At 40.9% G+C, this 26,772-nt stretch overlaps 1 long non-coding RNA gene across 3 annotated transcripts; it reads left to right on the top strand.

Moving 5' to 3' along the window:
- The first annotated feature begins 202 nt into the window (after positions 1 to 202).
- LOC140134046 (uncharacterized) lies at positions 203 to 25,440 on the top strand. Of its 3 annotated transcripts, none has more exons than XR_011856039.1 (4): positions 203 to 281; positions 24,531 to 24,652; positions 25,081 to 25,145; positions 25,331 to 25,440. It is a non-coding gene; the product is annotated as an uncharacterized lncRNA (long non-coding RNA). The 3 variants fall into 3 exon arrangements; XR_011856040.1 differs by lacking the exon at positions 203 to 281 and adding an exon at positions 5,222 to 5,295; XR_011856041.1 differs by lacking the exon at positions 25,081 to 25,145.
- Positions 25,441 to 26,772: the final 1,332 nt, after the last annotated feature.

Below are 26,772 nucleotides of genomic sequence, written 5' to 3'. Positions count from 1 at the left end.
CTGGTGCCCCCTGCACTGCTTTGACTGCACCAACTTTTTTTGTTGCACTTTTAACATGGGGCGTATGACACATTTCTATTGGACTTCTATTGGATCAGTAAATGCAGGGACTATTTGAGCACGGCAGGTGGAAGGAGACTCTGAAGGCTGGGCGCTCTGTAGCAGTGAGTTGTGCAATAACTGCCGCTGTCAGTGCTGTGCATGTGCCTGGCCCCTCCCACATCTGCTTCTGTGTGGAGCAGAATAGAGGCTGAACAAGCATCATAATAACAAATAGAAAGGTATGTTTAATTCCAGGTAACCATTACAAATAGATTTTTGAAATATTTTAACCTCTTTGACAGCTTTTTGTAGTCAATTGTTTTGTGGCATAACCCCTTAAAGTAATCAAAACAGTGAGAACAATACCGGCACTACCACAGTGGGTTACCCCCGTCCAAAAATGCTCTTTCCACACAAACCACGGGCTACGCATCGTAGGTGCCCTGTTCTAAGTCCAAATACAGATCATCCAATTATCCATGTAGAAAATAGTGAAGCGGCACGCACCGAATGCGTTATTTAACAGTGGCAGTACGGACAAACATCATATCGGGGCAAGCGACGGGCCGCTTTGTGCCAGACTGGCGCTTTCTCAAGCCACGAGGCTTGCCGTTTGTTTGTCCATACTGCCACTCTGCTGAGTAAAAGTTTGACTTTCCTGTGTCAAAAACAACTTTTTTTGTGTGACCGAGTTGCGTAATGATGTTGTCAATCATGATGGTGAAGTGTTTAATTAAGATGTATGTAATATGAGCTGTAAATTATAGACTGAACTGTTGTAAAAAAACCTGAAATTTCACTCTTCGCTGCGCCATAATTTAGGTGTCTTATACAAATTTGAAAAGATCAAAGATTTTCTCAAATGGATTAAAATTGACCCCTTGAAATTATTTAGAGTTTCCAATTCTGCCCCTTTATGACAGCAAATGTTAAAAACTGTCGTTTATTGTAAAGTTATGTAAAAAGAAAGTACAATTTTATAAAGTTAGTGCATCATTGTTTAACAAATGTCATTTCCTACTGTGGCAGGGACATTCTCTGGCAAGCATGTCTTATAGCAGTCTACCAATATCTGACAAGAAATGATGAAAACTCTCAGTAACTGTTATGTAATGTAATCGGAGTAATCAATGGCATTATTTTTCTATAAAATGGGTGGAGCCAGGCTGTCTGTTCCTGCCCAGGGCCACCCATCTGACAATAGACAGTTTCAATTAGGCTCTCTGTTGTCGTATGGGTGGTCCTGGTGTGAAGTAGATTTACAGAAATGTTGGATAATGTAAAAATTCCACATACACCACGACCAAAATAGTGTATACAGATATTATAAGTTAAAGGTGAAAAATTCTCTTATTTTGGCATTCAACAGTCCAAAAGTTCTGATACTTGGTACTTCATTATAGTTTTTATGATAACTTTTTTATTTGAAGCTTCTGGGAATTATGTATTCATGCTCTTTTATGAAAGTTTATAACCACAGTATATGGTATCTGTCAGCTATAAGGTCCCGTTAGTACTGGATTTAGGCTACATTCACACCGCCGTTAGAGAGGCTGCTCACCCCCGCCCTTCTCCATAGAGGCCCATCGTGCATGGTGCCGAATGCCGAGAAAAGATAGGACATATACCGTAGGGCACCATGCGCCCATTGCCCTCTATGGGGGACGTATATAGGCCGTATATACGTCGTCCGTATAAATGTCCCCCATACGGCAGTGTGAATGCAGCCTTAAACTGACTCTAACAATATGCTATGTTTTTGACAATAATTCAGGCTCAGATAAGTTTTTTTTTCAGAGATCTAGAATATTACAGGCCATTTCTGGTTAAGCCCTATGGTCTATGGTCACAGTTCAATTGTCCCGGGTACCCCTGTCTCAGGTCGCAGGCACACCCGTGTGCCCCTCTGCCTCACTTACCTCTCTGGGTTCCAGTGAAGTCTTCCGCGGCTCGGCACTTTTACACGTCTCCTAGGGCTCTGTGAAATTTAAAGGGCCAGTGCTCTGATAATTGCCGCTTGCCAGCCGTTGACCTGTTAAATAGCCAGCCTCTTCCTATGACCTCTGCCGGATCTTTGTGCCTCAAAGCCTTAAAAAATGCTTATTACCTTTGGGACTCCAGTTGCGTTATTGACTTAGATCCCGTGCTGCCTGTCCTGACCTTCCGCTATGTCCCCAACTCTGATCCTGTGCTGCCTGTCCTTACCTTCTGCCTGTCCCCGACTACAATTCTGCTATATGACTTTGTACTTCGCCTTGGCTGCCACAGTGGACAAAGTCATGGCTGTGGAGTGGCCTGGTGGACCGTGCCACAGCAAGTCCAACCCGCTTTGCGGCGGGCTCTGGTGAAAACCAGGTGCTACTTAGACTCCAACCCCAGGTGTCGGCTTACGTCATCGTCCGCAGTGGTTCAGTGGGTACACTACCCCTGGTTCCTGAGATCAATTACTGTAAATCAGCCAACAGCACCTCTACGTTGTAGATAAAAGAGTTCATTATGGAATTTCTTTTCACAGCAAACTTATCACTATTCACAAACAAATGCTGTTGTTACATGGACTTCTCCTCTCCCTACCATATTTAGGACGAAAAGTGGGGATGTAATAACTGAGCCATATTTACAATCCAACAGCATTATCAAACTCCCGATAGCAGAGTGGGTGACCCACAAGAACGAAGCACAATGATCTGACCATCTGGCCTACCTAGGGGGATAATAATGACTCCATATAACATGCCCATCTATTGTAATATATATAGTATATAGTAACATATATATATGTGTGTAGTATATATATATATATATATATATATATATATATATATATATATATATACTGTATATTTCCATTATGATGTTTACATTAAATACTGTAGGCTGACTGAGAAGCTAACAATGATATTTTATAGTAGGTTCATGTATGAAAACATTTTTAAATGATCATTCATGTTGCATTATTGTATCAATTATAATAGTAACGTAAGGTAAGGTCATTTTTAGAAAAGGCTTATATGCCAGTATTCACTCACCAGACATCTTGGATCAGGTTACTTGCTCTCGTTAAGAGTCTTATTATGAGAATTTTATTGCTATTTCATGTCAAGGCAGAGGAAATGACTGGAAAATATTTACTTTAAATAAATCTGATCGTAGTCAACTTCACAGCAGCGCTTGTGTTTTTTCTGCTTTTAAATAAAAACATGCAATTGAAACATGGAAAGTTTACATTAAACAGTGTACACACATACATACATTTATGTTCTCACCAATCCATGGACAAACATAGGCAGCACATGGCATGTCTATCCCACATATCCTACAAATTACACACTAAACAAAGATGGGAAATATATTTGTTTTGCTGAGCTCAAAGTGGGTGTACTTCTCAGAAGGACAAAGGGATTATAAAAATATGCGTTTTGGCAAGATCATAATTTATGAAGCTGCATACATGCCTTCAGAATACACAGGTTTTTTTCCCCTATGTAGCACATAACAAATCTCAATTGTTTTTACAGCAAATAAAAAGTTAAGAAATGTGTGATGCATAACAAGACTCTTGTTGGCTATCCTCCTGTTTTTCAATATAATAAAATAACAGTTATGGTAAAAATTAATGATTATACAGAACATGAAAAGTCTTGAATCCAATGTCTATTGCAACGCCTAAGTAAAGGTATTGGATAATACATGTTATTTACCCACATACCAAATAACAAAAAATACGTTTCTAAAAATTAATCCCTTCAGGCCCACTACATTCCCTAACATCATCTCACTTTCATTCTCTTTACACAAACTACCAGTGTTTATGATATACAACCGTATCTAATGTCTCCATATAAATTGGCGTTACATCTCTGCCTGCGTCATCCTTCGTATGTAAGGTACATATTAAGATGCGCTGATAGTATAGTCTCAGTTTATTTCATTCAGCGGTATTCACTCTCCTGGCAACCTTGACTGATTTGCAACACACATGTCTCCTGCAGACTGATCTGGTTCGCTAACAGTTAACCTGATGTGATTGACAGAATCTTCACTCCCATTGCCATCCTGTCTGAGTACTGGTTCAATCACTTTCCAGACCAGGCTATGGATTCTTACATAAGGTCTTGTCATCAGTACTCTTTACCTATTATAGTCTAGTACTTGGCTAGCTGTGTTATTCTATCTCTCTGTATTCTGGTATCTTAACCCTTTGTCTGTATTTTTGACTATCAATTTTGCCTAGTCATTTTGTACCACTTTGTCCTTTAGGTTTTGACCTGTATTAGGCAACTTCCTCTGTTTGTATTGACTTGTCAGCGTGCCAGTGTGATCTGGAGAACTATATACAGTTTTCTAATGTGGCAATGGCCCACTAATTAGGACAATGTATATTGTCTTATGGCGTCAACCAGTTAATGCAATGAACTTTCCTGTGTGAATAAGCCGTATTAAATCGTAACTGCCGTTCTGAGCAAAACAAATCCACTCCAGGTGTCCCTGGGAATCATTCCTCTAAGTATTTTGTCTCTCAGGCAATATTTAGCATATTTTTTGACAATCTTTTTTCAGTTCTAAAAAAAAATGTACAGTCAGCAAAATTGAGGGACAGGGCCTGCCACCTGTGACATCATCTGCCAGTATATATTGCATCTTTCACATTGCCCTCACTTCCCACAATGCAGCTCTGGTCTTTGGGGGCAAGCACGTACAGCTAACTTGGCGTGGTGGTGCCTGAAAGGGAAAAATAGGCACATTCCCAGCGATACACCAAGAATTGCGCCTATTCCAAGGTTTGTATGACAGTTTTCTGGCATTCAAGCTCTGATCAATATGATTCAAGATATGATAGATATGAGCTGAGACCACTTTCACACACAGGGTTTGTATTGCATTTAGTAATCTGGGTTTTAGTATGTTGGCAGAAGGCCGACTAAGGCCAATTAAGACTGGTGCTCCATCTGCAAAAATTCCTCCCATTTTGTCTACGTTTACACAAACGTAGTAACATAAGTAAATGTGCAAAGGTATGAATATATATATATATATATATAATATATATATATATATATATATATATATATAATATGTAAATCATGTTTAGTTCCTTTAAGGTTTAAAGTTTCAACTAAATTAGGGGAAATTATTAAGACTGCTGATTTGAATGACAGTCTTTATTCCCCTCTCCACCAGCATAGGTATACTAAGAAGCCATCGCCTCTTAGTAAATCCAGAGGGCATTCGTTCGCCAGAGTGAAACCACTGGTAAGTCGAATACAGCTGTAGTCTCCACAGGTTTTCTAAAGGAAACTATAGTAAATACAGTAGAGTGGGCTGGGGTCCACATTTGGGCTCACCCATCTCCAGACAGTTCGACGTTAAGATAAAGTGGTGTGTGGGTTGAAATACCAAAAAAAGAAAACTGTTGGACAAGGCATAGTAAATTTCCCCTAATATACTCAATAGTATACATATCAAGGTGGCTGTTAATCTTTTGAAAGTATAGGTCCTACCTTCAACATGTAGTCTGCACAGAAATTAAACTTACAAATACATTACATTAAATTACATTCAAGGATAATTTTTGTGATTTTACATTGGTAAAGCAGCTTTCCAAGATACTCATTTTCTCCTCTCATCTATTGACTTGTCCAGGTTAGTACACTGTTCTAAAATTCAGCAAGATGTTCTCAAAGAAAATTTACAAAAATGTCTTGTAATTTGCTCTATTTCATTTTATTTGCTGTTCTGAAGAAACTCAATCATGCTTTGATGCCCTTATATTAAGCCCAATAAGGTTCATTTTACTTCCCATGAAAGATAAGATGCAATCCATGACCAAAACTAAAGAGATATCTTGCAGCAATAGATCCTATTTCATTTTACATATGATTTTTACATATTTGTATTTTGAAGAAAGTTTTGTGTCAGACCTTTTACTGTGGCAATAAAATCCAAGCTTCCAATCAGTGATGAACCAGTTCCTTCATTCAATGGCTGGGGCTTTGAAGAAATCACATTGACACAAGCGACAGGCGCACATATAGTAGCAGCAGCTAGAGTCGGTAAATAAGAGAGATTTTTCTGAGCTTTGAGTTGATAAGCGTTAATATTTTATATAACACTTATTGCAGATCTAGACCTAATTTGGTATATATCAGCAAAGTCTTATAAGTCTTGCTTCCGACTTATGGGAAGACGTAAATTTACATAGTAAACACTCTGGAGCAGCTTTAGTAATACTGTAGTATATAAAAGTTTGTGCAATTTTAGAAGTAAAGTGGTTGTTGTAGTTTAGTTTAAAAAAGTATTAAAATGTTGGCACAATTGGGTACCTTTTGGTGTTAATTTGGCCAAGTGTTTCTCTCCACAATACCACAAACTCTTTTGATACATATGGGAGTCATTCAACTTAGGCTTATCTTTGCGCAAAACTTTGCAACTTCCCTACTCGCCAAGCAAAGTTATATTTTTTTTAAATCTAGATGTGGACATATAAAAAAGTCATATTTTTGGTGCTAATTGTGGTAAAATGATGCAATGTTAGCACAAATAAACTCCAGTTTAAAAAGGCATAGGAAAAAGTTTAGAAGGGGGTTGCATAAGAATTTTGTGCAACTTCAAAAAAAAAAACCCTTTACGATAAATGAAATAAGTTGAAAACACAAAAAAGTAGAAAATGACACACCCAAATGTTGTGACTCAAGATAAATGACCCCCAATGCATTTTGGAGCAAGTTGCTCCCTATGTTGCTAGCCTTGCTGTATCCCTATGACACCTTTTGCTTCAGTCATGCATGGCATGGTAAAGGAGTTATTTAGTGTAAACCAGTGTAAATCAGTGGAAACCTCTGTATTCTATAGCCTACATCTCATTGTCACATAGATTTAGCTCTGATAATACCCGTAAGATGAAATACCTATGTTTTCAGTCTGTGGATTGCATTGGTCTTACAGTCAAAAAATATGTATGCATTCTAAAACATTATATGAGAGCTAAACGTATTGTAGATTCTAGTCCCCCTGGGGAACAAAAATCCCTGCCCCTCCAAAAATAAATATATAAAAAATAATTTAAAAATTTAGAACATGCTTTTATTCAACAAATTCTTCTAAATATTAAGAAAAACTGTAAATGTTTTACATTAATCAATAAGTTATATGTAACCCAGAATGTAACCAATAAAACCTACAACTTGTCCATGCAAAAAGTCCTTACACAATCTTCTTAATCCTGAAAGTCCTGAAAAGGGCATTATACTATACCCCATATAAATGGATGACAAAAACATCAACCATTTTTGGGGGGAATGTATTAATCCACTTTGACCAGTCTTCTGGCTTCATTTACATAAAAAAACATGTCTTCTGCCACATTTATCAAGTCTTTTAGACACTTTATGACACTTTTCCTACTAGTCCAACTATGGGGAGGGCTCTGGAAGGGGTTGTGGTATCTTTAAAAGGGCATGGTCATGTCAAAAATTGTCTGTGTGCCCAAAAAACTGTGGTGCACATTTAGATCAACTGAAAGAAGGTCTTAATTAGAACCTGACAGTCATACACGATACAAGAATCAACATTACAATACTAAAAATGGTAACACCAACTTAGGGGTCACAAATCTGAAAGGAAACAAAACACAATGGGGCAGATTTATCAAGCTGTCTGAAAGTCAGAATATTTCTAGTTGCCCATGGCAACCTATCACAGCTCCCCTTTAAAATATTCATGAGCAGTGGTAAAATGAAAGCTGAGCTGTGATTGGTTGCCATGGGCAACTAGAAATATTCTGACTTTCAGACAGCTTGATAAATCTGCCCCAATGTCTATAAATATTGTTAGTTATGTCAACATAATACATCTCCTCGTCTTCATTTACTCCATTCCTTATAATAATGGGGCTCACAACCTAATCACCCTACCAATATGTTTTGGAGTGTGGGAGGAAAACGGAGGACCCGGAATAAACCAACACAAACATGGAGAGAACATACAAACTACTAAGACAGCTAAGCCAATTCAAAAAGCACATATGTTTAAAACTGTATTTATCTTTATTAAATGTATACAATAGCAGCAGAATCATATTATGAAGGTAGTGAGAGTATCACAAAAGGACACTTCATTTTCCATGGGGACATAATAAGGGTTAAATGGATAAAGCAATGAAAAGTCTTATACCTGGATGAAGGGGAGTGTTCATGTTAATATATCTAATTTATATAATGGTATGCACAAACAACAATACATAGAATATACTGGGAGATGAAACAAGTGCTAGTGCATTTACAGTTCTTGTCAATTTGTCCACCACCAGTCAGTCTTCCACGCAGTCCACCCATGTCACCGAAATCGCCACTCCTCCAGCTCCTGCACCTCAGCCTCCTCCCCCCCAGTCTGCCCCCTCCCAGGAAAATTTGGCATTTGAACCGGCATACTCTGAGGAACTGTTTTCTGGACCCTTCCCACAGTCACAAACCACTTGTCCGGTTGCTGCTGAGCAATTTTCCGATGCCCAGGTTTTCCACCAGTCACAGTCTGTGGGTGATGATGACCTTCTTGACGTAGTGGAAGTGTGTAAAGAGGTGTCCGACGATGAGGAGACACGGTTGTCAGACAGTGGGGAAGTTGTTGTCAGGGCAGGAAGTCCGAGGGGGGAGCAGACTGAGGGATCGGAGGATGATGAGGTGACAGACCCAAGCTGGGTTGAGAGGCCGGGTGAACACAGTGCTTCTGAGACGGAGGAGAGTCCTCGACCAGAACAGGTTGGAAGAGGCAGTGGTGGGGCCAGACGGAGAGGCAGGGCCAGAGCTGGTGCATCAGCGCCAAATGTGTCAACTAGTGAAGCTCCCGTGGCGAGGGCTCTTGCGGCGAGGGCTAGATCTTCAGAAGTCTGGAGGTTCTTTAAGGAAACACCGGATGACCGACGGACTGTGGTGTGCAACATTTGCCAAACCAGGCTCAGCAGGGGTTCCACCACTACTAGCTTAACTACCACCAGTATGCGCAGGCATATGAATGCTAAACACCCCACTCAGTGGCAACAAGCCCGTTCACCTCCGGCCGTGCACACCACTGCTCCTTCCCCTGTGTCAGCTGCTAGTCAGCCCCCTGCCCAGGACCCTGCCACAAAAACCCCATCGTCGCCTCCACGATCCTCCACAGCATCCACCAGCGTTCAGCTCTCCATACCCCAGACGCTGGAGCGGAAACGCAAATATAGTGCAACCCACCCGCACGCCCAAGCCCTTAATGTGCACATCTCCAGATTGCTTAGCCTGGAGATGCTGCCCTATAGGCTAGTAGAGACCGAGGCCTTTTGCAACCTCATGGCGGCGGCCGCCCCTCGGTATTCGGTCCCCAGCCGCCACTACTTTTCCCGATGTGCCGTCCCAGCCCTGCACCAGCACGTGTCAGACAACATCATCCGTGCCCTGACCAACGCCGTTTCTGACAAGGTCCACCTGACCACGGACACGTGGACGAGTGCTGCCGGGCAGGGCCACTATATATCGCTGACGGCACATTGGGTTAACTTGGTGGAGGCTGGGACCGAGTCTGACCCTGGGGCTGCTCATATACTGCCGACGCCGAGGATTGCGGGGCCTACCTCGGTCCAGGTGTTTCAGGCCTACTATGCCTCCTCCTCCTCCTCCCACCCCTCCTCCACCTCCTCCTCCGAACTACCATCCGTGGGCACGGCGCCATCAGTCGGTAGCTCTAGGCACAGCAGCAGTGCCGTCGCTAAGCGACAGCAGGCGGTGCTCAAACTGCTGAGCCTAGGCGACAAAAGGCACACCGCCCAAGAGCTATTACAGGGCATCACGGCGCAGACTGATCTGTGGCTGGCACCGCTGAACCTCAAGCCGGGAATGGTTGTGTGTGACAACGGCCGTAACCTGGTGGGGGCTCTGCAACTCGGCAGACTGACACATGTGCCATGCCTGGCCCATGTGTTAAATCTGATAGTTCAGCGTTTCCTCAAGACATACCCCAATCTGTCTGATTTGCTCACGAAGGTGCGCCGCATCTGTGCGCATTTCAGGAAGTCCAGCCCAGATGCTGCCACTCTCAGGGCAGCGCAGCGCCGCCTCCAACTGCCCGCTCACCGACTGTTGTGCGACGTGCCCACGAGGTGGAATTCAACACTGACCATGTTATCAGAGTTTACCAGCAGCGCAGAGCGATTGTAGACTGCCAGATGTCAACTTCCACCAGAACTGGTAGTCAGGTCAGTCAGCTTCCTCAAGTCTACAATGAGGAGTGGACGTGGATGTCTGATATCTGTCAGGTGCTGAGTAACTTTGAGGAGTCAACACAGATGGTCAGTGGCGATGCCGCCATCATCAGCCTCACCATCCCGCTGCTTGGCCTGTTGAAAAACTCTCTGGTCAGCATGAAGTCGGAAGCTTTGCGCTCGTCACAAGAGACAGGGGAAGAATATTCCCTTGTTGATAGCCAAAGCACCCTCAGGTCTGTTTCTCAGCGCATATCGGAGGAGGTGGAGGTGGAGGAGGATGAGGAGGAAGAGGAGGAGAATGTTGGCGAGACACAAGAGGGGACCATTGTTGAGTCCTTCACTGTTCAGCGTGTATGGGCAGAAGAAGAGGAGTTGGAGGAGGAGGAAATGGACAGTCAGGCCAGTGAGGGGAGTGAATTCTTACGCGTTGGTACTCTGGCGCATATGGCAGATTTCATGCTAGGCTGCCTATCCCGTGACCCTCGCGTTCAAAGAATTTATTCCAGCACCGATTACTGGGTGTTCACTCTCCTGGACCCACGGTACAAGCAAAATCTTCCCACTCTCATCCCTGCAGAGGAAAGGAGTGTTAGAATGCATGAATACCAGCAGGCCCTGGTGCACAAGCTGAAACAGTATTTCCCTTCTGACAGCGCTAGCGGCAGAGTGCGTAGTTCTGCGGGACAAGTAGCGAGGGAGAGTAGGCGAGCAGGCAGCTTGTCCAGCACTGGCAAGGGTACGCTTTACAAGGCTTTTGCCAGCTTTATGTCACCCCAGCAAGACACTGTCACCTGTCCCCAGTCTCGGCAGAGTAGGGCTGATCTTTACAGAAAGATGGTGAGGGAGTACGTAGCTGACCATACCATCGTCCTAAATGATCACACAGCTCCCTACAACTACTGGGTTTCAAAGCTGGACATGTGGCACGAACTGGCGCTGTACGCCTTGGAGGTTCTTGCCTGCCCTGCCGCTAGCGTCTTGTCCGAGCGGGTTTTCAGTGCAGCTGGTGGCATCATCACCGATAAGCGTACACGCCTGTCGACTGACAGCGCTGACAGGCTGACGCTTATTAAAATGAATAAAGGCTGGATTTCTCAGAATTTCCAATCTCCACCAGGTGAAGGAAGCTCAACCTGAATAATTGATCCACTCCTCCTCCTCCTCATTTTCCTCCTTCTCCTCCTCTTTGTACAGTAAAGCAGAGGAAAATGGCTATTTTTTGACAGGGCCCACTGGCTCTTGCTATAGTACTTCATGCATTTAATTTTTCTGGAGGGCCACCTACCCGGTCCTCTGTTTGAAACAATTTTTGTGAGTGCCACATACAGGCACTCAATCTATTCCATTTTACTGCAGGGCCACCTACCTGCTCCTCTGGTTTGAAACATTTTTGGGACTGCCACATACAGGCACTCAATCTATTCCATTTTACTGGAGGGCCACCTACCTGCTCCTCTGGTTTGAAAAATTTTTGGGACTGCCACATACAGGCACTCAATCTATTCCATTTTACTGCAGGGCCACCTACCTGCTCCTCTGGTTTGAAACATTTTTGGGACTGCCACATACAGGCACTCAATCTATTCCATTTTACTGGAGGGCCACCTACCTGCTCCTCTGGTTTGAAAAATTTTTGGGACTGCCACATACAGGCACTCAATCTATTCCATTTTTCTGGAGGGCCACCTACCCGGTCCTCTGTTTTAAAAAATTTTTGGGACTGCCACATACAGGCACTCAATCTATTCCATTTTACTGGAGGGCCACCTACCTGCTCCTCTGGTTTGAAAAATTTTTGGGACTGCCACATACAGGCACTCAATCTATTCCATTTTACTGGAGGGCCACCTACCTGCTCCTCTGGTTTGAAAAATGTTTGGGACTGCCACATACAGGCACTATCCAAATTAAATTGTCTCCATAGCAGCCTCCACACGTTGTCTCCATTGCTACCTCCAAAAGTCGTCCATATAGCTGCCTCCATACATCGTCCCTTTATCAAACGAGGTGTGTCAGGCAGAAATTTGGGTTGTTTTCATGGATTCCACATCAAAGTTGTTAACTTTGTCGCCACCCTGCTGTGTTATCCACAAAATATACTGGCAAACTTTTACCATTTAGGGATATTATTTCAGCGCTTCTTGCGCATCTGTTTACATTCCCCTCACCCGGCATATCCTAAACTTATAAGAACGCTACTACACTTGATCTTATACAAAAGGTTCTTAGAAGTGCTGTTTGGGGAGTAGCCTAGAGACAGGGGCTTGGATTGGCGAAAGCTCGCCTGGCAGCGGAGCGCCAGCTCCATGCGCATCATGCGCTTCTTGCGCATCTGTTTACATTCCCCTCACCCGCCATATCCCAAACTTATAAGAACGCTACTACACTTAACTTGGTGCAGGCTGGGACCGAGTCTGACCCTGGGGCTGGTCATATACTGCCGACGCAGAGAATTGCGGGGCCTACCTCGGTCCAGGTCTCAAAGGCCTACTATACCTCCTCCCACCCCTCCTCCACCTCCTCCGAATTACCATCCGTGGGCATGGCGCCATCAGTCGGTAGCTCTAGGCACAGCAGCAGTGCCGTCGCTAAGCGACAGCAGGCGGTGCTGAAACTGCTGAGCCTAGGCGATAAAAGGCACACCGCCCAAGAGCTATTACAGGGCATTCCACATCAAAGTTGTTAACTTTGTCGCCACCCTGCTGTGTAATCCACAAAATATACTTGCAAACTTTTACCATTTAGGGATATTATTTCAGCGCTTCTTGCGCATCTGTTTACATTCCCCTCACCCGCCATATCCTAAACTTATAAGAACGCTACTACACTTGATCTTATACAAAAGGTTCTTAGAAGTGCTGTTTGGGGAGTAGCCTAGAGACAGGGGCTTGGATTGGCGAAAGCTCGCCTGGCTGCAGAGCGCCAGCTCCATCCCAAGATCCAACTAACATAGTTGCAGCACCTTTAATCTACTACTAGTTCACTGCCTCCATAATAATAATAATAATAATCTTTATTTATATAGCGTCATCATATTCTGTAGCGCTTTACAAATCATAGGAAACAAATACAAATGTAATGTAACAGAGCACAACATTTGTATGGAACAACAGGAGTGAGGTCCCTGCTCGCCAGAGCTTACGGTTTATGAAGATGATGGGGTAACACGAGGTAAAAGAATATTTAATGGTCAAGCCATTCTTCTTAGGGAATAGAAAAAAATATAATAAATGGAATTGCTGTCGCTTGAACCACTCAGCCGTCATCTTATATACCAGGTCCAGGGTGAATGGGACTGCAGAGAAGTCTGGTGCCTGTTGGTTGCTGGATAACAGATGGGAGGACGACACAGGACGGGTTAGTAGAAGAGTTAAAACTTCATGCAGTTAATGAGTGTTATAGGCTTGCCTAAAGAAATGGGTTTTAAGAGCACGTTTGAAACTTTGGAGGTTAGGTATTAGTCTGATAGTCCGGGGCAGAGCATTCCATAGAATTGGTGCAGCTCTAGAGAAGTCTTGGAGACGCGAGTGGGAGGTCCGCACTAGGGTAGAGGTTAATCTAAGATCACTGGCGGATCTAAGAGCACGGGTTGGGCGATAGACTGAGATAAGAGAGGAGAGGTAGGGGGGTGCAGCATTATACAGAGCTTTATGGATGAGGGTTATTATTATTTTAAACTGTATTCGAAAGGAGACTGGCAGCCAGTGCAGCGACTGGCATGAACTGTAAGCATACATGGTCCCCTTATCAAACGAGCTGTGTCAGGCAGAATTTTGGGTTGTTTTCATGGCTTCCATGTTAACTTTGTCGCCACCCTGCTGTGTAATCCACAAAATATACTGGCAAACTTTTATCATGTACCGATATTATTTGAGCGCTTCTTGCTCACCTCCTTTGGTTCCTCTCTGACACCCATTGGTTTGAAGCCTGAGTCCAATTACGGTATGTCGCCATGCCACTTTCTAGCCTGCTGCCGCTGCCTCTGCATGCCGTCCCCTATAGTGTCAGGGTCAATTATTGGATGTTTTAGATGCTATCTAACTTCATTCTGTCACTCTGTCATGGCCATGCTGTTGCCCATAATTTTGGCATAATGGTGCGATTAGGCAGCCTCAGAGGCATCCATGCATGCTGCCCCTGCTGTTTCCTGTCCATTTCCGTGGTGTTTCCATCCTTTTCTGAGGTTCCCAGGTGTTTGGCCAAGCTTCCCTGTGCAGAGCCTTGGTCCCCTTGAAAAATGCTCGAGTCTCCCATTGACTTCAATGGGGTTCGTTATTCGAGACGAGCACTCGAGCATCGGGAAAAGTTCGTCTCGAATAACGAGTACCCGAGCATTTTAGTGTTCGCTCATCTCTAGTCTTAATGTTTACCTGTATGGCCTTTAAAATATTGCCAATTTTACTGACTTAAGCGGCCATGATCATATGCAAACTAAAGTTTAAAGAAGTGACAATTTCTAGTTTTCCCCCTATTATAAAATATATGTGAAAACATTCCAAACAATGGAATCCATAATTTCTTCCCAGTGTATATGATTTGAGTAGACTTGTAGAAGGCAGAGATATATCATATTCATCAGTTCACAGACTCAGAATAGATAATATGACAGCTGTTGAAAACATGTACCATTTAGTAAAATTAGACAAATCACAAGAGACATTCACTTTTCAAACTTCAAGTCTCTAAAAATAACCTTTCCTCGAACTCTTACAACAGAGGTGACCTAATATAACCTGGTTAGTGTTAAGCATATTGCATTCCCAAGGTTCATAAATCCTAGTGTACGACACATTAATCTTCATCTGTAGACTAGATCACCGACACAAATAGATACAGTACCAGTGATATTGGACTCATGCCACCCTCAGTCCATGGCATTATGCCTTAAATTCCTCCAGGAATTCTCTTATTTCAGTAAATTTTCCATAATGGTCTGTTTCTTGACCAAGGTAAACAGTAGGGTACCAGGTATATGTGTTGCTATATATTACAAAAAGCATTGGGGGTCATTTACTAAGGGCCCGATTCGCATTTTCCGATGTCTTACCCGAATATTTCCGATTTGCGCCGATTTTCCCTGAATTGCCCTGGGTTTTTGGGCGCACGCGATCGGATTGTGGTGCATTGGCACCGGCGTGCACGCAATGGAAATCGGGGGCGTGGGCGAACGAAAACCCAACGGATTCGGAAAAACCGCGGCATTTTAAAAAAAAAAAAAGTGCCGCTGGACACGCGCTTACCTTCACCCGGCAATGGATCGTGAACTCCGGTGGACCTCGGCGAACTTCAGACACCTGGTGGACGTTGGAGGAACTGCTTTAGTGAATCGTCGGAAGACCCGAATCCACCGCAGAGAACGGAGCATTTAATAGCTGCATGTTGAATTTGTTGAATTTGAATGTAAGTCGGAACTATATATTTTATAAATGTAACTCCAGACAATTTTGTTTGGTCTCTGTGACAATTGCATTTTAAAAATGTTGGGTTGTCATAAGAACCAGGATTTATAATAAAGCTTAATTGAAGACATATTTTTTTAACTGTTATAGCTGTTCATTGTAGCCTAAGGTTAACGTACAGTAATTTACCAACATCCAGAGGTCTGTTTGTAACCAGGGGTCGTCTGTAAGTCGGTTGTTCTTAAGTAGGGGACCGCCTATATATTTAAAACTGTAAATACAAAATCATCTTAAAGGGCATGTATAACAAATCTTTATTTTGACAAAATGTATCATTTTTTGTAAGGAAATTGGTTTAAATTTTCTGACTGTCTATTTACTCTTTCTATTTTCTGTCCATGATTATGGGGGTTGCTTTATTGTTAAACTCTAGTAACAGCTAGTAAATATGTTTTCCAGGACAGGACAAGGAAAACAATGCCTCTTTTTGCTACCTTAAAAGTCAACTTCTTATCACCAAACTTGACTTTCAAGTAGACTAATGACATGATGATAATAATAATAAATAATAATCTTTTTTATTTAGTGCCAATAATTTCATAGAGCTTTACTAGGATCATATACAAATAAAGTAAGACATTACAGAGTAATGACAGTCATATGAAACAATAGGAATGGGGGCCCTGCTTGCAAGAGCTTACAGTCCATGAGGATGTGGGATTGAACCAAACCAATATATCTATTCCAGAAGGAACAGATTCCCAAATGTAGAGAGCACTGTTTTAACATGGTTGTGTTTCTTCAGTACAGCGTAGGAAACTGCTTAGTGATAAGGGGGCTGCCTTTCAAGGTAGCAAAAAGAGGCATGGTTTTCCTCGTCCCACCGAAGAAAACATACTTGCATTTTTCCCAGAATTCAAGGTTGAGCAATGGCTATAAGTTTCCACACACCTACAAGGCAGACTTAATTGGCAAAGTCTCCATATGGAGAACTTTTACTTCATGACTTCAGTTTTTGTTGTTGAATAGCAGTTGTCTGTCTTGTGCGGTTCTCCGGAAGGAATTCATTTTGAGGAAGTACAGACCTCATCTCCACAGAAGATAAACAGAGGGAAAAAACAACTCATTTTTAAATATTTATCAATTTCAAAAAATGTTTACAAATTGGAAAAGTATCAAAAGAATCTTTATTCTTATTCTATATTTATTTCCCAATTTCTACCTCCTATAAACCCAACCCAGATGAGTAAATAATCAAGCATTATGATTATTGCGAGTAAATTGTATCATCCCATCTGCAAGATCTCAGAGCACTGCAAGTATTTTTGCACATGTTTTTGTTTATGTATGTTGCATCATTGCATTGTCCATTATACATTATTATTTTGTATTTTATCCAAACCTTATTCAACATCTAAAGTAGGGCACTTCACGCATGATGGAAATGGAATAAAAATGGGCCTGTATAATGCTTCTCAATTTTTTCAACATCTAATAAGGGCATGGTGCATCATACTTCTTACACATGCTTGTATGTTAGCAAGTCAGTTCTATGGGCAAATTCTTCACAGGTCCTCAACCCCTTATACAAAAGGGAAATGGAGTAGATCGGGTTAGGTGCATTCATTCCAAAAGACCCATAGTAGCCACATGCTCTAAAGCAGTGATGGCGAACCTTTCAGAGACCGAGTGCCCAAACTACAACCAAAATCCACTTATTTACCATGAAGTGCCAACATGGCACAAGCAAACTCATTGCTTCCTGTTCTTCAACATCATTCAATTGTATTGGGTCTTCTAAGGCCACCAATGCAGTTGAAAGAAGGTGGGCAAATTCAGACCATCATTGTAGCTTCTCTCCAGGAAGAATGGTGGGTCCAGCAGGATGACCTCCAAAGACAATGCAGTTCAGTCAACACCTTCTCACTTTTCCTTCAGCCAGTGAAGTGTTGCTATAAAGTAGCATTGAGAGCAACATCCCTTAAGTTCCTTGGGACTGCAGGAAGATTTGGTGGATGTGGTCCTGTTTGGTGAAATTAGGGCGATGGCCCGGGTGCCCACAGAAAGGGCTCCGAGTGCCACCACTGGCACACGTGCCAAAGGTTCGCCACCACAGCTCTAAAGGATTTACACTGAAACAACCTCCTCACAAAACTAAAATACTACATATTCTGGCAATACCAACTCAAACACAGAATATACAGAAAAGCCCTGTAGAGACCTCTGAGATGCATGTAAATATTGAAAATGTTCGGCCATGACAAGACAACCTCATCTACACATCTCTGTGTCTCTGAGCTGGTGGTATCTGGAAATATATAATACAGATGAGAAGACATGGATTTCACATTTTGATCATGAGGTTGTTTTCAGCCATTTCGATCATGCCGTTTTTTTTCCCCCCCACCATTTACTTTTTTACTACATGAAACTGTAATATTCTCATGGAAGCAGAAAAACTGGCTTGGTTATTATGTTTCTTGCTAACATTTTACAGTTCTGAAAGAAACTAAGGGAATATAACTATCAGGGAATACAGTATTTCAGAGTTTTCAATTGAGACCATTTTTAAAAATCCCCCAGAAACAAGGATTTTTTTGTGATGAAAATAACTATTCATTTTTCTAGGTCATGTTGAGAAAGGAACATTCTTTCTTAAGTTGTTGGCCTCCTGGGCCTAAGTGTAAAGTATAATTGAGAAAAAAGTAAATACTTCTTATTTAGTATGGCTAAAACTTATTCATACTTGTCAAGTGAATTATCTTCTGTGCTCTGCAATTCTTTGTGGAAGAGATACGCAGGCATTTATTAAGGCAATGAGATATTGCCAGAATGCCATCTGTCATCCCCAGAAATGAATCAGTGCTATAGGTAGAGAAAAATACATGATATATCGATAACTATGACTTTCTGACTGTTTCGGATCAATATGACCTCATTGCCACCCTTCAACTTATTGAATTACAGATCATAAACAGATAGAATGACAACAGCCACCAGATGTGACCCCATAGTAATGGACATGCTTTTTTAGGTCTGAACATAAATGCAAACACATATTTCTCATAGTAGACACAAAGTTAGATTACAGACACATCAGGCTTGTGTTCGGGTTTTACAGATGAATTTGACTGGGAAAACAATAACCAGCTCTGTAGACAATATATGATTTTATAAAAGCCTGCAGATTGTATCTTCTCATATGCTGGAGAGTGGCAGGGAATAGAACATTTCTGGTAACAGCACATTTTGTGATTATATTACGACTTTACATTCCAAATGATTCCAAAATTGTAACTTTTAAAGTCACAAAGAGATGACTACCAGTAACGCATCATGAGTACAACTGCCACAATATTAAGGTAAAGATATCTTATTAAACTGTATAGATTAGAAATACATGAACTTAAAGAGAACCTGCCATTTAACCCACTCAAAATAAATTCTTCATTAAAAATTATGATTAAAAAGCATTGCACTTATACCTAAATGGTGCCTTTCTATGGTAGCAATGTTAAAAAAATCTATTTATAAACTTATATTCAACTCACCTGATGTGAGGCCAATAAAATTACAAGGATCTGGTACATGCAGTCTTTGCTGCAGTGCCCTGTCTTCCTTGTCCTGATTGACAGGTCTCACTTCTATAGAACATGCTGCTGTGTGGAATTTTGAGAGAGAGAGCTCTGTTTTGGGAACATTGGGAACTTCATGTTATGTGACCAGGATGATGTCACATTTACCCCATGTATGTATCTGATCACATGAAATCACAGGATGCCTCCATGGAGAATAGATAGAAGTAGAAGTGCATGGAGGCATGCTGTGATTTCATATGATCCGTTCCATATATGGAATATGCGTTGCAAATGTAACTGGGCAAAAGATCTTATATGACATTACCCTGGTCACATGACATGCTGAGAAGAGGCATATGGCATGTGGAGGAGTATATGGGATAGGCCAGCCAAGCAGGACATGATCCCTCCGATGCCATGTTATATAAAATAAAGATGATTTATGGGGATGTAAGGGAAACAATTTTTATCTAAAAGAAGGGTGTCAGCTAGTCAATAGGGCTCTATGGGAACCTGTCACTAGCTGTATGTGTTTAGAAAATGTGGTGACAGGTTCCCTTTGCAAGTTCCTATAAAGCTACCTTTGTGGAGCTGGTGTGGTTGCATCTAAAATTCCATCTAAATGTTATTTGTTCCATTCTCTCTTGCTTTCAATTTTGTAGAACAGGGGATCTTCATCATGGCTAATGTTGCATTTATATTAACTCTATACTGTATTTTAAAGTGTATTTCATAACTTTATGATGATGTTCTTGGCAATATGATGCAATAGGTGAGGATATTGCAAATTAGCTATTTGAGGCTTAGGCAAGCTTAGGCAAATGCTAATTATTTTTAGCAGATATTTTTTGGAGAATATTACTGAAACTATCTAAAAATCTGTCTATTAATTGGCTCTTATGGGAAACAAAGACTTGGGTTTATTTGAGCAATTTCAGCTATCTCTTTCTTGAATCGAAAAGGGGCTTATTGTAGGTAACGCTCCCTCATTGGTCAAATTAAGACCATACTATTATACAGTTGTACTTTTGTTCAAAACAAGCTCACAGATACAGTAGGTGACTTTCTCCAACCTAATAAATGTTTTTAAAAGGGGTATCTCTTTCATTTATTCAGAGTTTATATCCACTAAAATTAGGTATAAATTAAGTTATGTGATAAAATTGGAAGGTTACCTTAATAAGCAATTTACTATTGAAGAGTGGAGGAGAGCAGGTAAGACAGCCATTTGGATCAATCATATAGAAACACTTAAGAAAATTCAGTTAAGCTGGTATCTCCCGCCCTCAAAAATTTCAAAAGTATTCCAGACCTATAGTGATCAATGTTGGAGAGGATGAGTAAGATGGATAACCTATAAATTGTTTGCAGCCAATCGTGCTGAGCTTAATTCAAAATGGAACAGTGCAAACCCTCCACTCCTGAAAAGCGGGGCCAGGGTGCAGGGGGACCCGTGATGGACAAGGAAAGAATAATTTATTGACTTGCTTCTTGCCTCTGGCAGGAAGCCAGAATACTGATTTAAAGAGCGGCCCCGAGCTCGGGACGAACATCCGAATTATAATTTGTTATGGATGTGCCCCCCGGGCCCAACCCACTACCTCCACTGACTTGCAGGCCGGAGAGTGAGTGGGCGGAGAGGTAGTGGGACGGGCTCGAGGACACATCATTAATAAATTATAATTCACTGTCCGTCCCGGGCTCAGGGGCAGTCCCACTACCTCTGCTAACTGCTGCTGAACAAGCACGGTCAGCCCCGCCCACCTGATATCTGACCCGCCCAGCTCGCAAACAGTCCGCACTGCCCACCGCACATGCGGCCCAGCCCGCCACTCTCACCTGCAGCCTTTCTCCCACCTAACCTGCGGTCTGCCGCCCACCTCACCTACAGCCTGGCCGGCCCACCTGCAGTCTGGCACGCCCACCTCACCTGTGGCCTGCCCCCGCCACCATGTCCCGACCCCAGGTTCCAGGCGCAATGCAATGACAGAGTGATGGCTAGCGATGAAGGTGGGTGAATATAATTAATACATATGTAAACGCATGTAAATGTTTTTGTGTGAGTATATATGCTGTATATGTGTGTGTATGTTGTATATACTGAATGGGTGTGTGTATATATGCTGTATATGTGTGTGTATGTATTGTATATACTGGATGTGCATGTATATATGCTGTATATGTGTGTATGCTGTATATACTGGATCTGTGTATATATGCTGTTTCTGTATGTGTGTTGTATATACTGGATGTGTGTGCAGATATGTTGTATATGTTGTTGTATGTTATTTATACTGTATGTGTGTATATATGCTGTATATGTGTGTGTATGTTGTATATACTGGATGTGTGTATATATGTTGTATATCTTTATGTATGTTGTATGTACTGGATGTGTGTATATATGCTGTATATTGGTGTGTATGTTGTATATAATAGATGTGTGTATATATGCTGTATATCTGTATGTATGTTGTATATACTGGATGTGTGTATATATGCTGTATATCTGTATGTATGTTTTATATAATAGATGTGTGTGTATATGCTGTATATCTTTGTGTATGTTGTATATACTGGATGTGCATGTATATATGCTGTATATGTGTGTATGCTGTATATACTGGATCTGTGTATATATGCTGTTTCTGTATGTGTGTTGTATATACTGGATGTGTGTGCAGATATGTTGTATATGTTGTTGTATGTTGTTTATACTGGATGTGTGTATATATGTTGTATATGTGTGTGTATGTTGTATATACTGGATGTGTGTATATATGTTGTATATGTGTGTGTATGTTGTATATACTGGATGTGTGTATATATGCTGTATATTGGTGTGTATGTTGTATATAATAGATGTGTGTATATATGCTGTATATCTGTATGTATGTTGTATATACTGGATGTGTGTATATATGCTGTATATCTGTATGTATGTTTTATATAATAGATGTGTGTGTATATGCTGTATATCTTTGTGTATGTTGTATATACTGGATGTGTGTGTATATATGCTGTTTATCTGTATGTATGTTGTATATACTCGATGTGTGTATATATGCTGTATATCTGTATGTATGCTGTATATACTAGATTTGTGTATATGTGCTGTATATCTTTGTTTATGTTGTATATACTGGATGTTTGTGTATATATGCTGTATATCTGTGTGTGTGTGTGTGTTGTATATACTGGATGTGTGTATATATGCTGTATATGTGTGTGTATGTTGTATATACTAGATGTGTATGTATATATCCTGTATATATGTGTGTATGTTTTGTATTTACTGAATGTGTGTGTATATGCTGCATATCTTTTTTTTGTTGTATATACTGGATGTGTGTATATTGTATATGTTGTAAATTTGATGTATATATGCTGTATGTGTGTATATGTGTATACCCCAACAGAGTGCGCCACTTTTTTTGGTGCACCTTTAACATACGGTGTGCGACACATTTCTGTCGGACTTTGCATGTTAAATCTGGCACACAGTCCGACTGTGTAGCCACACTACAAAACGGTCACGTGCGACACATATGTGGCGTGGACCCTTGTGGCATGTAGCGTGGACCCATGTGGCATGTACCTGTGCAAGCAGTTTTCTCCTAAAAGAATGTATAAAGTCCGAGTGAAAACTAGTGCACAGCCCTTAATAAATGTGGGCCACTGCTCATTTTGGTCAGGTTCTTTTATTACACATGGCTGATAGATCATGATTAAGACACTGGAATATTGAAACAAATAGGGGGAGATTGATCATAGTTTTTTAGACTGTTTTTGCTGTATTTTGTGCAATTTTTTGGTGCAGTTAGTAAATTTGTCTCTAATTTGCGACTTTTTGGGTGCAAGCAAAAGTCCAGCACTTAGTGGTTTTGGATCTTATCTGACATAGTGAATGGCTGTTATACAGATGTTTGTATGGCACCTATCACAATTTTGTGCCAAAAAGGTCGCAAAAATACATGCACTTGAAAAAACCTCCCTTTTCATTACTGAAAACAAAGGTCTTCGCTTCATAAATGAAAAATTAACTGAATGGAACATAAAAAAATACTTCACACAGTTTAAAAATGCTACATTTCTCAAGTAACGACTTCATCATTTTCTATGGGGTTATCTCTTTGAGTGGGATTATTGTTAATCTTAATCTGCAAATTTTAAAATGTTATCAGACTCCATTTCCTGTACATTATAATAAAAAGGTAGAGACTCATTTGAACAAAAATATTTAGTTTTTTACATATCTGTAACTTTTAGTGTCTGCACTTACAGCACAATGTAGTCTGGACATTGTACATGCAGTTACTTTTTTGTGCAAAAATGAAACCCTCAATGTTTTGTCACCTTTTTTCAATCTCACTTCATGATTGGTCACAAAGAAGATCTACTTTGTAGGGTAATAATTTGACAAATTTGACACAAAATAAGGCGCAAATAAATCGGACATGCGACAATTCAAAAACACATTTACTAAATCAAAACTAGGTCAATCATAAATCACAAGCCGAAAAAGAACAAACCTGGCACAAAAATACACTATGATTAATGTTCCCATAGATATTTTTATTGCATCTCGACTACTGTATGTTCGTACACCCTGAATTAAAGGAGACCTGTTTCATCAATACATTCTGAAGTGTCCTGAAAGGGCCAGGCTTCCATCTTTGTTTGTTGATGTTGATCGTTGGCTTAAGATGCTATATGCACTGGATGGAATAGAAGGTGGAAGGAGAAGGAGAATTTGGGTGAGCTGATTTACCACCCTCTGGTGGATATTTATATTCCCTACTGACCAAAAGTATAAATAAACAATGTATAACAAAAAAAGTGCCTAGCAAGCATTTGCATCATATTAGTGGGACATAGGACAACCAATTTAATCCAATTTCTTAATAGCTGAATGAAAATGAATTTCCTTAAGATCATATGAGGGATGTATGCGTTCTAGACTCAAGGCTAAGCAAATATGAGTTGTCCACTCCACTTATTAGTGAAGTAGGCCTTTAGATTCTTACAGCTTTTGGGTGGAATGGTGGGTCAATAGTTGGCACTGTTGCTTTGCAACAATTGAGACCTACAGTAAGTTTAAAACCAGCCATAGGCAATATTTGCATAGAATAAGTATATTCTCATCCTGAGTGTGGTCTCTCAAACACTTCAAAGACTTCATGATAGAGTGTAGGAGGAGAACACATCTGTAAAATGTTGTGGAGTATATTGGTACTACATACATAAAATAAATGAAATACATAAATTTTATTCCTTTAGATCTGTGCAGTACCGCTTGGTAATCAACCGACAGGGTAGCCATTATTATGTGGTCAAGTGCAGGAACCTTCTGAATTGAGCTATTGAGAAATGAGAGCACAACACAGGGAAGGATATGCAGGGTAAGCACACAGAGATTCTTACCTCCTTGCTTGTTTCATAAGAGCAATGCTACCAAAGGTATCTAATAGTAATATTAGTTTTACGTTTTCTGCTGTATCTATTGCGTAAGGAAATATAGCCCCATAATTTCATACACCGTATTCTAAGGCCAGATAATATATAATTCTATAACCAGAACCTCTACAAATGAACGGTTATAACACTCTTCGCATTGAATATTAACACATAGATAAGCAGATGGAAAATACTCTACGCTGAAAATTGTGTTATTCGAATGCCAGATTTTTTAAGAACAATTTATAATCAGGTTAATTTCACTAGAAGGAGATGCTTGAGGTCAGAAAAGTTGAAATAACATAGAGAATGAAGAAGGGTGGCGCATAATAAACAGATGACTAGAAGTGTCTTTCACATTTTCACAAAGCAGAGCCCTATTACTGGATATGAAGAAGGAAGAGCGACAGTGGCATCTTGTCACACTAACCTGTGCCAGTAAGTAAGCCATCTAATTGCCCCTTGTCTCCGGCAACAATCTTATTATCAGACACACATATAAAAGCGTATTTCAAAAGCGTATAGCAGGGAGAGACAGATAATGTTATGCTAAGCTAAGCATTGCACCCTTTCTTTTGGCTATCAGGTAGATTTGACATTCCTTTCTTTTTTGCTTCCATTAGGTCCAAATATAAAGACAAACACATCAAGACCTGGAAATAATAGAGCCAGGGGCCAACAATCTGCCATTACTGCAATGAAATCAGTGGATATAAATAAACATGCTTCTTGTTTGCTCCGATTAGTATGTTGAGATGCATACTAACATGTTTATCATTAAACACATGAATATGTATGCACTCCTGCCATCGTGTGAACGTTGTGCTGTAATATTAAGGGGGGCATATCACACTGATAGGGAAAGCAGTCAATTAGAAATTAGATAGCAGTCCTTCAGTCCAGGCAGATTTCTAGCTGAGGTGTCTCCCTACATCCAATCATATCTAAGCAACGGAAACAAAGGCAGATAATGCCAGTAGAAAAATAAGGACAGGAGTGCACATTCCAAACTACAAGGTTTCTCTACAACGCCCAATGTCTGATGATGACATTATTTTCATCCAAGTAGAGAAAGAACATAACTGAAGAACTTACTGTAAATGAGAGCCACTAAAGTGATCCCATAACTGTGTATAATCTGTATAGTAAAACCAATCATGGATGAATCATGGATGTATGCCAGTAGATTCCCTTGCTGTAGTATGCTGGGTGTAGTTGTTTAGCTGATTTTATATCAACTTCTATTTATTCAATACAAAATAGCAACAGATGTTTAGGTAGGATCCTGTTTTTTTAAACTTAGGAAATAAAAGAAAAACTTGGGGCCAATTTATAAATTTAAAACACAACTTTGTGGTAATTTATGCCATATTTGTGAAGGGTTTAAGACAATTTCTAGACACTTCTAAAATGAGTATGACCAGGGCCGGCTCCAGGTTTCAGTAGGCCCGTGGGCGACAGAGCCTCAGTAGGCCCCTTTCAGTGAACTCACGTGGTGGCATTAAAAATTCAGAAACTAAAACAGTCTCCTGTTCCCTAACATATCCCCTAATCCCCTAATTTATCATACCAAACAGCTCCCTCATGGTTATTTTATATAAAGCCCCCCTCACCTCCTATATAGTCATTAGATACAGCCCTACTAAGCCCTATCGATTCCTTATGTACAGCCATACATGGGCCCCGTAAAAGCTATGGGCACTGGCACTTGCCCAGGTATGCCCAATGCTAGTGCATGCCTGAGTATGACAAGGGGTATAGCTACTAAACCATGCCAGATTGTCATCCAGCATCCAAATGAAGCATGATTAACCATGGACAGTTACTCATTGGTCCAGGCACTGTGACTGGTAATCCTCTTATATTTGTTATCCATGTCCTTCCTTCTAAAATAAACTTTTAACATTATGCTAATGACCTGTATCTGTATATTTACCCCTGGCTATTCCTCAGCCAGCTTCGGTCTCCACCAGAAAACTGATGTACAAGCCATGAAAAATTCCCCCTACATGAGATATATTGCTTTACATTTTCTGCACTACTATATCATTTGATATCTTAATAT

The sequence above is a fragment of the Engystomops pustulosus genome, chromosome 5 (assembly GCF_040894005.1).
Source record: "Engystomops pustulosus chromosome 5, aEngPut4.maternal, whole genome shotgun sequence".
Lineage (NCBI taxonomy): Eukaryota > Metazoa > Chordata > Amphibia > Anura > Leptodactylidae > Engystomops > Engystomops pustulosus.
The sequence above is the reverse complement of the archived record's forward strand: the minus strand, read 5'-3'. Positions and strand labels throughout refer to the sequence as shown.